Genomic DNA, 14,487 nt, shown 5'->3' with positions numbered 1-14,487 from the left:
TCGAGATCGAACGCTGCTCAACATTACTCGCTGTCCGATACATCGCCGTGCTTACGTCAAGCTCCACTGATCGTGAGCTTGTGCCGTATGTACATCTATTTCGAACTGGATTCTCGATGTCTGCGGGAGATTCGAGATGTCGATGAATCCAGCATCCAGCGTGTCCTGGATTGCATGCCGACGGAGATTTCGGGGATGTTTCGCAAACGACCTCGTTTGCGGGAGCTGGTCCGCGGAGGGTTCAACACATGTAAGAGAATTCCGGCGAGAGGGCGTATCCCTTCGAGGAAACCCGACGGAAGGATAGATTCGAGAATGAGTAGACGATGCAAAGAGCTATCTTTTGCGTAGGGCTTTGTTTGAAGAAGCGTTCAAATTGTTATGGGCTGGTTGGTAAATCGAGCGAACAACCGGAGAACACTGTGCATGGACGTGGTAGTCGCCGCAGCAACAACGGATAGGAGCAAAAATAACGCCTCAGAATCATCTCATGGTCGGGCGGAAAATCAGAGAAAGTTTTTATTCGCCCGCCATTGCGGACCCTGATGACGGAGCCAACCTTTATCACTAGTTGAGAATCGTTGGCAGTCCGTTACGGCGCGGCCCTCGGATTCTCGAAATTTTCTCCGCTCGGAAACTCGGTGAAGGAGGCTCATTCGAAGTGTTGATCTGTCGCAATACCGAATGAGATCTTCGGAGCGGAATCGAGAATTCCGAGTCATCGAAAGTGACGATAGATCATCAGACGCAAAAAGTGGCTTCAGATCCTGTCCCTGATGGCCGAAATCGGACGCGCGCTTTCTTTTTGTGTCCCGCTCAGTGAAGTTTTCGGGGAAGATTGCGTGGTCTATCGGCCGCAAACAAAGGTCGTCCTTAGCCCTTTTTCCGATTCTCCGTAAGATCCGTCGTTACCTGTAGCCGTTCCGTAATTATAGATCTCTCGTTCGGATCAGTTCCGTTGAGACGAAGACGAGGAACGTCCACTTTGGAGTGCTCCTAGCCGGTCCGTCGGTACGTCGTTCCATCGGTGCGTCCGATCGTTCGTTTGAATCAATCTGTTTGAGGAGGATCGGGTTCGCGAAATAGGATCTTCAAAATCCTCCACCCTCCCAACGAGCGACCAGTCAGAACAGCCAGACCGCCGGCTAGTCGCACTCACCCCTCTCGATAGTTTCTTTCTTTTCTTCAAACGAAGAAGACGAACAAATTTCGGCCAAACAGCTCGTTATTATGTGGTGGTGTTTGATGATGATCAAGTGGTTCGGAGCACTTCTAAACTGAAACTAAACCCTCCGAGAGGTTGCAACGTCCTCTCTAAACCGTTCATGAACTACTCCTTCCGAGTTTTCGATCACAAGTCGTTCGTTGAATTTTTGTTGGCCGGTCCTTTTGTTTCATCTAGACGAGTGATTCATTCCGCTTAGCACTGGTGCTTCATCAAGTCGCGGAACTGACTCCGCTGAATTTTCACTTCGAACTATCGTTCCCGAGGAAAGAGTGGATCCTCTGTCATTTTTCAGTTCTGTGATGCATGTACTCGGATCATTCGTCCTCGGCGCTCGTTCCTCGCATTCCCCTGTTCCATCCCGAGGAGATATATTTGGTCTCTATGGAATCGGAAGTCATCCCCGTGATTCAGTTGCACGAAGCATTGGGAGTTTTCCTACTAAAGGTTGAGCTCTTGAAGGTATAAATACTCGTGCCCGCAAAGACAGTGTTGGCAGGACTGGCCCGTGTCACAGTCGCACGAAAAACGAAACGTGCACTTCCTATGCTTTCGGATTATGAATACGGTAAAGACGTGAATCGGATCCGGACGTATAAAGCAGAGGAATGGAATCGCTACCTCTCGAAATACGACGGACGGCGTCTGGCAAGCTCGAACTTGGTCGATGGCACATCGAGCTCCGTCGACGACATTCTGTACGAGTGGGAGGATCGACGTTGGTGCGTCTCGTTTTTTTTTATGAGTTTTTAGTTCCTCGAGGAGCTAGCTGGCACCCTGGCCGGTTATGCAGGCTGACTAGTGGCTCGCTGTTGTCCGCCTGCTCGCTTGTTGCCTAGATGCTGGCTGGCTCGGTAGCTAGCACGCTGATGACTTGTCACCCATCGAACTCCCACTTCTTCGTGGGTTTTCGACGCCTTGCTGTGAGCTGTGTTTTAGAAAAAAAGCCACAATTTGGAAGCAACGGAGCGATACTACGCTCGCTGGTCGCTTGCTTGGTGTCCCTGCTTTGGTAAGGCGTCATTTTTGGCGCCCCCTCCGTCGAGGGGACATTGGGAGCCGACGACGCGGCAGCGGCGGCCTATAATCTGGTGTGCATCGGTCGGTCGGTGTGTCCGCGCGTGAGTATGTGTGTCCGCGTGTCGATCTATCCAGTCAGCCAGCCAGCCAGCCCTCTATCTATCCATTCTTCCGTCGCTTGCCTGGCTGCCTCGTCCGTTGCGACGTTCTTTCCATCGTCGCGCGGTCAGTCGGTCCGTCCGTCCGTCTGCGAGTCCCTCCGTCCGTCTGTCCATCTATCTATCCATCGATTCGTCCAGCCGACCGTGCGTTCCCTGACTGAATCGACTGAGTCGACTTCCAGGCCGCCCTAAAGATTAAGCTGCATTCTTATTCGTCATCGAAGATTGCTCACAGATCGAGCGTGCCAGTCAAGCAAGCAGTCAACCAACCAACCAGCTGGCCAGTCAACGTAATCTGAACGTTGCACTGGAAGAACTCCTCGCTCGCACCTGCAATGACCGAAGCAATTTTAGAAAGCCTCAAATCCAAATTGCGGTTCGTCTTCAAGCGTGTGACGCTGAAATTCAAAATGACTCCCAGACGAAAGTACGAACTTGTGTGCTAGCTAGCTGACTAGTCCGGCAGCTTACGATCGACCGCTCGATCCGTTCGTCCGTCCGTCCGACCGACCGTGCGTCCGCCGTTCTGAAAGCTGACCGAGCGACCGATTGTCTCTGCGGCTTGTCAACAGGCGAAGAGGTTGGCAGAACAGTCATCTAGGACAAAGCTAGAACACCGCCCGCAACACTCCCGCGAAATGCCGCTCCGTGTTGATTTGCTCGAATTGCCCGCGGAATCCCGAGGTTTTTCGACTTTTGTCATCGTTGTCGTCGTGTCTGTCTGCCTCGTCGAGCAGAAATATCTCCGCGCACCAACTCGCTCGCTCTTCCGAACGACACTATCTACGAACGCGCGACGTTGATTACGACCACGAAGCTGCTCTGAGCTACCCACGCAAACTAGCGAGGAAGCTTACGAAAAACCTGACCGTTGAAGCATCCCTGGCAAACATTTACGCTTTTGCTTGTCCAATGAAACCCCAAGAACACGTTTCGAACTCTCTGACTCTGGGATGAGAGAGAACTGCCGAGACATCTCAGCATTCCGAAACTCAAAACTCTCCCTCAGGACCAAGCACGATTCTGGAGGACAGTTGATTGGACGCATCGGAAGGGTCCCGGGACGTGAGCTCCGTGACATCTGATTGGAGAATTCGAGTACCTGCCTAGGTCATCATGTCGAGCATCATGACGCGGGGATCGCCGGACTCGCCATGCCTCTCAGGATCATCGTTTTTGTATCAGAAATTGTACATATTCAGGTCACCGCTTGCTGAATAGCTTTTGGAAGGTGCTCCACAGAATTGGGATCCAAACATCCGACGAAGCTGAACTCATCGATGGGTCCGATGGGGAACGCTACGGGAAGCGGCCCAAAATCTGGGAGATCCCTTGGTTCCGTTCCGTCAAAGGCTCTCGGAGCTTTTCGGCCCACGAACAGCCCCTCCGAAATCCTAATGGAGTACCCTGGTGATTTTCCTCCATCGGATCCTGAGTAGGTCCGAAAACTGCCATCATGGTCAATCAGGTGCTCCGGTGTCGGTGGGTGTTCTTCTGGAAGAGCGAGAAAGAGGGCAGCGCCCGCATGAGCTTCCCAAAATTGCCGGAAGTTTGTGCAGTTCACTTTGCGTAAGCCGCCCTCATGTATCACCAGGGAGAGTGAATGGATCGTCATCCAATAGAACACCTCGAGTGAAAGGCCGAAATTGGAGTTCTCTGGCCTGGGAAAACCGGCCTTAAGAGAAATCGCCTCTTGAATTTTTCCAGCGAACGCAGCAGGCGAGAGTTTGATGATTATTATTCTATGCATTATTCTATTGTAGAATTTTCAACCCTCGAAGGTGTTTTCCTTTACGAGATTTCAGGCTCAGGTACTGAAGCAGCGCCGAGTCAACGGACATTCGATAAATCAGAGCAAGTCGAAGGGCCAGTTTTGGGTATCGAAGCCCCATGACCGGAGCTCACGCAGACCTCAACATCGCCATCACGATTAATAAAACGAGAAGAGAAGCACGGCGAATTCTCAGCCGAGGAAGAAGGCGCAACAGGAATCCTTCACTTCATCGCGATACGGAGGAGAAATGCAGAGCCTCCTAATCGGTCTGTTTTTCAAGAATCACGATGGGAAAACGCACGACAGCTCCACAAAACCATCGACGAAAGTTCAAACTCTCCTTATTGAATGCCGTGGAGGAACTGTAGCACACTTCCCGCTAGCTTAGAGAGAATTCAGCATACTTCACCCGCCCAACGACAATCTAATTCATACCAGAGAGTCAAAGAGCGGGACGCGTTGCAATATTTGGGGAGGCGGCGTGTCTGAGCGGTCCTCGTATCGTGAAGATTTGTATTGCGAGTTTAACGGTGTCCCGATCCAGAGGTTTGGAGCTCGATTCTGTCTCAGGGAGCGAGAGAGACTCTGTTCCCAGAACTCTTCGGGCGGATGTCGGAGCGATTACTCAAAAACAATTGCCGAGCTCTCCTGTCTCACTCCGAAGAGCGGTCTGAAGATCGCAGAATTTCTCGCACACATTTAGATTCATAAGGAGAATATGGGAGAAGGCTGCCATGTCACGCAGCCGAGAACGAATCGCCAAAGCCGCGCGGACGTTGAGCATGGTGATGGCCGCTGATATTATGATAGCTTAGTTTCCCATTCATAGATGCGATCCGAACATAACCGAAGGAAACAGATCGGTACCATGGCTCGAAATAGAAAATAGCATCGCTTAACTTCTCCCACAAATTCAGATAGCATAATGTTCGATGTTGGGTGAATGCAGCATGCTTGACGCGCCTTAAGAGAAAAATAAGAAGCAAAAAGGAGGATCAACGCGAAGAAGAAAACACCAACTGAAAGAAGAGGAGGTGTGGTATTTTAAATTGGCGCGCTTCCTCGCCGATAATGAGCAAGCGAGCCAGCCAGCGATCCAACCAAGCCACCAACCAACCATCCACGCGGACTTCTCTCTCGTGATCTGTACTTTTTCTCTCCTTCAGCATCATCATCTATCTCCGTATCGACTCTCGCCGCTCAGCTCCCCTGCGGTTGTTCATCGCCTGTGCCATCGTTAACTTTAGAATAATAATCACCATCAACGAAGAGGCGAAGGAATAAACAGATGAGAGGGATGGCGAGAGTGCGAATTCGAACTCACTAATCCATGTCTCGAGTGAGGTGAAACAGGAACTTCAGACCGGAGCCCGGAAGTCATCGCCCCTCGTTGAGAGAGAAATCGAGATAATTCCGTTATGGAAGTGCAGTTTATCAGATACCTCCGCCAAATTGCAAGCTTATACATTTTCTTCTGTCCCAGAATGTATCCTGGCAAATCGGAACTCCCAGCGAGCCCATGAAAATCGGGGGAAATTATAATTCTTCGAACGGGAATGGGACTGTATGCTGTTCGAGAACGGGATCCTGCATCGGAGAACAGGATCGTGCGGAAGAGGGGGCATCAGGATGTGAGTGAGTTGTAGATCCCATTCGTGATCCTTAACCTAGTCGTTGAAGTTGCCGGTGATTGAGACAGAGACTTACGGGGAAAATCTCCCACAGCAGGCAATGTGAGCTCCCGAACGCGACGCAAAACAAAAGCACCCATTCGAGGAAGCCCTGGACATGTTTGCGCGCATTATCCGCCGACCGAGCTGACATTCGCCTCTTCACGACGGGCCACTGGCTTGTGCGCACTGCGACGCGCAAATAAAGCGTCAGCGGGTCATAGTGACGGACCGAACGACCGACAGACTGGCTGACGTACCGGCTATCTGAGTGACGGACCAGGGAACGAGGAGCGAAAAGACGCAACGAAGAACGTTTGCTTGAACAGACAAACAGACCAACATGCAGACCCAGCGACCGACCGACCGACCAACCGACAGACGGATGGACAGACAGACCGACGGATAGACGGACGGACGGACGGACATAAGCACAATACAAGATAAATGGACGTGATTTTTCACCCGGTCCGCATCGCCAATAGAGAGGCCGCACCGAGAGCAGAAAAACCTTCTACCCACGAAGTCCGACGGCGGCAACAGCAACGACGACGGCGGCATCAGCAGCACCGAAAGAAGAAAAAGGATACTTCGCTCGCTAGCTGGCTTGCTCGCCCAAAAAGAAAATCGCTCGAATTATTACAACAACAACGCGCCACGTCTAAATGCAGCAGCAGCGGCAGCAGCATGAGAGATAAAGGATAGGGACCAAAGACGCCAGGACGCACCGACCTACGGGGGAACGAACGAATGGATGCAGCATCCACAGACCAGTCGAAGAAAGTAAGCGAAACGGAGACGAAGAGCGAAGGGACGGACTGACCGCCCGTCGGACAGAGAGACTGACCGACCAAGAGGAAGACAAAACACCAAATGTATAAGGGTGTGTAGTATGTACCTCCTATGCCGCGCAGTTACGGACCGAGCATATTCTCGCCGAGCCGTCGCCGTTAGCGGCCGCAGACCAGCCGCGATCGTCGGCACGGTCTCCGGTCTCGATCAAGAATTACGTCATTCGATTATTATCTAGATTTTCCAGTCTCTCATGAGGATCCACGTCGATATGAACTGGCTGAGAAGAGCCTTCTGGTCAACCGATCCCGTAAATTTCTTTTACAGTAATGAAGTTCCGGGGAAAGGCATCGTCAACAATGAGGGAAGGAAAGACCGAGGTTGACGTGACATGCACGTCGTTCGGAGTTAGGTACTTCCGTCTCTTTGGCACGCTTCGAGCTGGCTCCGTGAGTAAGGAAGGGATTTCGTCGCAGAGGGGAGAGTCTTGGAGAGCGCTCGGAACCAGGATTTTCAGAATTCGCGATCCATGATTCCTCCGTGACCATTGGGGCTTCCTTTACAGATGAAATCAGGCTCGTCCACATCATGCTTGATTGAGCTCTGACCATCAAGGTGCTCCGGATATTGAAGGCTCCCAGATTGAGTCTCGAAAGCCTGAGAATCTTGAGAAATAGAAATTCTTGCATCCGCTTGAGATAAATATTTGTTGATGTCACAAAAAGTGATCTTCCGCGGCAATCCGAGCGGTCCGTGGTTTCTGCCGTCGTGGTCGACCAATATTGACCGAGCAGTGCTGGTGAAACGAAACTCGTTCCCATGAAGAAAAGAAGAAAAGAGAAGAAAAAATCACACGAGCTAACCTTTGGTATGCCGTGGAATAATCTTTATCATCGTGACTTCCTCTCCTATATATCCCGCTAGAAATCCCTGTGCGCTTGGGTCCGTGGTTTTCCAGCCAGCGTCTATTTCGTCGCTGCTGGAAGTTTTTGAATAGGAAAGTGGCTCCTCCACTTCGATTTCCTGAAGGCTTGCTAGGAGCTAGGAGCCGCGAGTGCGCTCGCAAGGGAAAGGGCTAGAGCCTCGGAACCTGCGCAAGGAAACACGGAAGTTCCCGAGTTCCTTCCCGAACGCAATGATCACAAACGCTTGCTCAGCCGAGCCGTCTGGGCATCCGATGCCATACCACAAACAACTGTGTCACCGGAGCCGTGAATGGGCTGCGCAACTCCTCCCCATGAGAAGTCCTTAGAAGGAATTATCGTGAGCTCGCTCGACTTGAGTGAAGCATGATCTACCGCTCATGTTCATGTCATGATTCATGATGAGGGTAACAACTGCAAGTCTAGGAGCTTCGTCTCAACTCACCTCAGAACAAAGGTCCGTACATTGGACAACAGAAGGGCTACATGGAATCACGAGCGAAGTCTAAGTCTCTCAGCATTCCGCATCGGTAGGGGGGGGGGGTTCGGAGTCGGAGGGAAAGTCGGGATTCAAGTCTTATTCAAGTCTCAAAGTCGCGCTCTTCGCCTCCTTTTTTGATGCCATGACTATGAGAGTTGATGGATGCAGTTTCTGCGTTCCCCTTTTTACCAACATCGACCGCAGGCTGCCAAGAGGAACACGGAATACTCTGTGAATCTCGATGGTGATCATTTCATCCGCGTTGTCCCCGTCTTGGGGACCGAGAGCTGAGGAATCCGGCTGCGCTTGGACATACTGACGCATCCGATGCGAAATGTAAGACATCCAATTGTCGGGCTATTCTTTCGGAGCTCCCATCACACTCACTGCTAACATCACTTCGGATGTTACACTAAATGACATCGTCATCGCGCCCTCGGTAATCCGATGAGTTCTCACGTTTTTGTACACGTGCCAGGGGGATCTAATGTAACTTTTTAATCGGCTTAGCGATGAAGCACACTTCAGTCGATGTTCGGGAGCTCCGCAATAGGGTATTGAGCGCTATGCCGACCCCCAGTCAGCTCCCACGACCTGGATGACAGAGCCGATGGCCCGCAATGGATGATCTCAGCACACGAATCCTGCTGCGGCCACCATGCTCGATGTCGGAATGGATTCTACTCTGGGCTGGTCGCATTGTCGGGTCGTTTGACGTTATGGAATCTTCGCCAGTGAATCTCACAGCAGCTTTGATTCAGCTCAACCGAGTGAGATGAATCATTCTCCGAGATTAACTTAGAAAAGTACTTTTTCCCGAATACCGACGCAAGGAGAGACTTGAGCCGGGTAGCCTCGTCCCCTTTGAGTTAGGCCGAGGAACTAGCCACTGGCGAGATTCTTCGTCGAGGCGTTGACACTCTGGACCTCGGGGATTCGAGAGAAGCTGACGACGAACTGAATTTCCGAACGGGAGCTCGAATGGGAGTTTCCGATGTCAAGGCTGAGCAAACGATTGAGCAAGTTTCCATTGAATTAGCGAATGCGCCCCGACGAAATATCAGAAGAGCAGTCGCGGACAGAATTCCTTCATTCCGTTTCACTGTGCTCGCATTTTTGAATCATGTCGGTGATGCTCATGCTGATGATGAAAATAAACATTTGCTCTCGGCTGGTCTGATTGCCTTTCTGGCCGTCGTGCGACCGTGTGTCTGTTCATTTGTGTGTCTTTCAGTTTGTCCGTTCGTCTATCTGTCCGCTGGTTTGTGAGCATAACCGGCGACCGATGGTCAAGGGAGTACCGAAGGCAGCAGGAAGAGAGGAAGGACTCCGATGGCAGCGGCCGCAGCAGGAAAGGTTTACCTCTCTTCAATTCGATGTCGTGACAGACTCGATCACCAACGAGCAGCCAAGCGACCAACCAACCAACCAGTCAGTCAGCTAGCTAGCTAGCTCACCGGACGAGAAAGCAGGTCTCTAAGCGGCTAGCAGGAGAACTGACCCATCCCGTAAGAGAAAAATCTCTTGCGAGATTTACCAAGCAGCGGTCCTCGCCACTGGTATCGCTACTAGTATCGGTGAAGTTTTCGCGGAATCACGCGATCTGGTATATGTAGGTACGGAGTCGAACTTGGAGCAGGCTCATCAACTCTAGCGAAGTCTGAAACCGATTCCCCGTCGAAACGATCAGATTTCCGAAGCCAGCTGTTGATGGAGGCCCTAGGCCAGTCTCTCGTAGAAAAAAACTACAGAAGCACGACAGTCCTTCGAATCGAAAACTTCATTCGGAATCGCTCTTAGAAAAATCCTATCCACGCTCAATGACATAGGCTAGAGCACTGATGATGAATTGATGTTCCAGATGACGGAGCCCGCCGGTTCGGTCAATGCTAGCCCACAAGGACACCTGTCGAAAGAGTCGCAGGCTCCTCGGAAAGTTTTCCCCCGTCGTTCATCTAAGTTGGGCTCGTTATTCATTGCAAACACTAAGTCTCCCATGCCGTTCCTCAGAGAAGGATGAATCCTCTCATGCCATCCTGGAGGTTCAAGAGTTCCCGTCCCCTGAATCATACGGAATCTTCACCAGTAATGAGAGAACACGAGCGAATTGTGATTTGTGATACACAGCCTTCATTGGGGCACGAACGGGACCTCTAGATTTGACGGGTCGCTGATATTACGCGACGGCGCGTCTGACATCACTCTGCAGGAGGCGTGGGCAGTCTCCAGCGAGACTTCATCAAAAGCGATTGCTCACCGAGCGGGATCTTCTCATGGGGAACGAGGATTCGCAAACCCGAAGGAGAACCTGATGGTGCGTTGAGTCTTCAACGAGATGCCGCTGGGGGTAGAAGTCCGACCGAGATAGGGCTCCGACGGAATCTAGGGGCTACTCATGATCGTACTATGCAGGGTCTACCCAAAGGGCTCTCGGGGCCCGGGTTGGTGCGAGGGCATCCGCCGCCTTCTAGAGCAGATCCGAGACTCGCGCCACGCTCAAAAGTCTCCCTCCAAATGCGCCCACCCTTCTTCCAGGTTCCGAGTCAGGATACTGAGGAGACGAGCGTCGAAACGAGGCTCGACTTTCTCCGGGTAGGCAGCTAATTGCGCGGCGATGGTCTTGTAGAATCTCTCGACGGTGGCGGAGCGTGAAATGTTCGCGGAGGGTGAAAACTGCTCTAGTGGAAGTTATCTGCCGCACTAGGAACCCCGAGCGCTATGGTACATCCATCCGACCGAGCCACCGACCGACTGAGGGACCATCCAGCCCGTCGCGCTCGGAATCAGCGGAGGAGTGAGCAACGAGGAAACGGAATAGAGAGCAGAAGGGAGTCAGGCAAATAGATACCCGCCAACTGGCCACCAGCTAACGGTCCGACTGTGTGAGCGGGAGAAAGGCGAGGCGGGAAATGCGACGAAGGTACATATGGGGACGAGGGCAGGGCATATATGGTAGAGGGGCTCACACGAGGGTTAAATGACTCTATTCGCAGACAGATTTGTATCACTCAAAATCTCGTTGCTCTGTAACGCTGCAGAGGAGCGGTGAAACGGACGAGCAAATACAAGCCTTCCTCGCACGTGCATACGACACATGAGAGGGTGAACGTGCTTGTCACCTCCCAGAATCACTTCACCAACACCGCCCCCGAGTCGGCCAGCGTTCGTATCAATGGTGGGAGAATGGAGTTTGCTTTTTCGCCCAATCTGGGAAAAAACAATAAGTGACCGAGATCGACTAGAAATAAATTTTCTGCTGGAAGAACGAATGAGTTCGGGATGTCAGGGACAGAAAAAATCGATCGGCGGCTAGGGGTCTGCTCGACGGAAAATACTTACCGCACGCAAACAGCGGTAGTGTGGGCAGTAAAGGAGCATACGAGTGTTGGCAAAGTTCCATATGAACTTTTCCTTCTCAAAATATGGTGAAAGTGCGTGAGGTGCACCACCCTAGCCTCACCCTCGGAACATTGCTTCAAGAGGAGCTCACGTGTCTCGCTGGGTGCTGCCTTCATGTAGGCTGGCCGCACGGACGACCGGCCTGCCTGCCTGCCCGCCTGCCTGCCTGCAAATTGATACTTGAGCAAACTCGAAAGACAGACAGGGAATCGCCCGGGAATCACCCACGACAAAGTAGGCTCATGATTCCTTCTGTGAAATTCATCCATTGAATTTCATTCATCACCGCCCCTGCGTGGATGTAGATACCCTGCTGACCGACGATGCGGGATGGAATCACACGGAGCCCGAGAGCTGACACATTGGTACCGGTTCGATGCGGCGCGAAATAAACGCCGGCGGTCTTTTCCTTCTGGTATCGCCTTATGAGAGGGAAAAGTTCTGAAGGAACCGATACCAGATATTCTCTCCTTCTCCGGATGCGAGTCGCTGGCCGCGTGCGCGAGTATGTGGAGGGGCTCTCCGAGTGAAGGGACATTTGTGATAAACAGAAACGTCGCCATAAATTCGGCTGATGACGATTTGATTTGAAAAAAAAAATTTCCTCTCCGAAAAACTTTCCCCTTCAGACATGGTTCTCGCAATTAAGCGTCGCGATATCCGGCGTAGGATAGTATTTTCCTTCAGCTTCTGCCAGCTTATCTCTACGCTCAGTTTTTCCGTGACCACGACTGAGATGGTCTCATGATATTTTGCTCTGTTCGTTCCTGGAATCTTCGTGTCAGCCGCGTTCCATTCTTGGAATGAAGAGCGTCCTTATGGCGTGTCCCTACTGGCGATGCATGACAACCAGAGCTTTAGCTTCCATGATCTGGTTATGATCCTGGAAGGTAAACATCACCAGCTGAGCCACTCGAAAACTGGAGCCTGACCCGGAATGCAGAGATGGGGTTCTCTTTTTACGGTTCGCAGAGAGATCACGAAATGCGGATCAAGTGACGCTCGTATGCATCTCGAGGTCGGTCATAGAAACCAGCATTCCTCGGCGAATGATCAATTGAGCGTTGTGCGTCGGACACGAGCTCCGGGGAGCTCATGGTATTGCACGGTGCCGTCGCTCAGTGCTTGCGGATCTCGGCTCTTAGATTCCGCATTCCGCTTCTTCACAGAGCTCGCATTCCAGAGTAAATTCGGTGCGACTCGATTTTCCGAAATTGAGGAGTTGGGGGCTTAAGGGTCGCAAGCCAATAGAAAGATGCGGGTTTCACCTGCCGAAAGCGACCTCGATTTGTTTCTGGAATTTCAGCCAGGTAGAAGATTTTGGTTTCTCGAGTAAGCCGGATGCCACCCATGTACCGTTTAGTTGTAGCGTGAACTTCCCGAAGCCTTAAATAACACTGTCGGCGCGCGTCGAACGCGATCTTCTCGTCGTTAGGTACCGCAAGACGCCTTTCTTATCACAGTCGGTCGGTAGCGACGGCGGAGATGGCCTAGTATTAAATTTTCAACCACTCAACAGCGGCAGTCCGCGGACAACATATAATTACCACCACCGCCGCCGCCGCCACCACCACCATCACTATCTGAAGAACAAGCATTGAGTGATGTTGCTTCTGTAGGCAGACCCATAGCTACCGATGATCATTTTGTCTGCTTGTTGAATTTGTTCATTCGGTCGGCATCCGCTTTCACTCGTGCTTTTTCTAACATCATGATGCGTGTCGTCATTGCTGGTGCCATCATCACCGTCAGCGGCTCCGTCGCGATCGTGGTGATGGTCGCCGACTCCGATCGTCTGGAGGGTGTATTCCGCTCGAACAGAGTGCTGATCATGAGAGAATACCCGCTTTGAGCATAAAAAATCGCGACCTCTCACAGCCGATAACTGCACGATCTATATATCGAGCAAATAATGCATAACATGAATCGGGATTTGGCATAATCGGACTTAAGAGGGAAGGCGAGATCGGTCCTCAATCCCTAGTTTTGAATCATTGAAGGCCCGCTCTGTCAGAACGTTCCCAGGGATCGGTGCTGGTAGCCGTTTCATCGATGCGTCGGTTGTGAGTTGGTTGCGCTCTACGGGACCACAATCAAGAAGACCTTCTCCAGCTGATGGAGGGTCGAAAAAATGACGTCATAAGACTCATATGGTTAGGGGCCGGCATCATAGGTATCTATTGAAGCTTCATTTTCTCCTGAGGGGATGCGTTTCGACGTCGGTGCGATAAGCTCAGGAGTTGTCTGGGGGCAGGTATCTCTACAGTGCTCGGCGACTTCATCGAGGAACAACTCAATGTGAGCAGGTAATTCGAATTCCTCTATCGGCTGCTCACTCCGGTCGCTCGTGCACACGGTGCGGCGCATCAGTTTTCTCCCGCAACAGGGAAACAGACAAACACAAGCGGAGAAAGAAAGACTTCGTTCATTCGCGGGGCAGCCTCGCCGTCATCCAGGCTGGCAAGCGTCCAGCAACGACGAGGCTCGCAGCCAGCTAGCTAGCTATCCAGCTAACTGTGTACAGCGCGTACGTATTATTCAATTGGTATTTCTCTAAAAATGATTATAAAGCGTCTGGCGCCATCCAATAGAAAATGTGGGCGGAGCTAGAGACTCCGCCTCTGTGGCTTCTTTCGGGCTCCCTCTCCCTCATGGACCTCGTCCGGTGGTGGTGCTTCGTTCGAAGCGACCGACTCGTCAGTGAAGTCTTGCCGACTTGTGGGAGCGTGTAGTTCTGTGTCCTCCGTGTGCTGTTGTTTTTTTTGGATAATAGTTTGTTCGTTCGTTGGTTCGCCGGTTGGTTGGTTGGTTGCTTGCTTCGTTGGTTGGTTGATCCATTAATTGACTGATTGGGTAGATCCGATCGATCGTCTTGCGCAATCTCTGGTTAGTTTTTGCTCCGAGCAGATCACTACCAGCCGATGATCGCTGGCTAGCTGGCTCAGCAGCTGGCGAAAAGCTAATTGCTCAATGGAGTGATTGATCAATCAATCGACAGGGTGTTCGACATCGACACCGATTGTCACCCAAGTGGCAGACTGA

The sequence above is a fragment of the Galendromus occidentalis genome, unplaced genomic scaffold, assembly GCF_000255335.2.
Source record: "Galendromus occidentalis unplaced genomic scaffold, Mocc_1.1 scf7180000077190, whole genome shotgun sequence".
In the NCBI taxonomy this organism is placed as follows: domain Eukaryota; kingdom Metazoa; phylum Arthropoda; class Arachnida; order Mesostigmata; family Phytoseiidae; genus Galendromus; species Galendromus occidentalis.
This window is presented reverse-complemented; position numbering follows the sequence as displayed.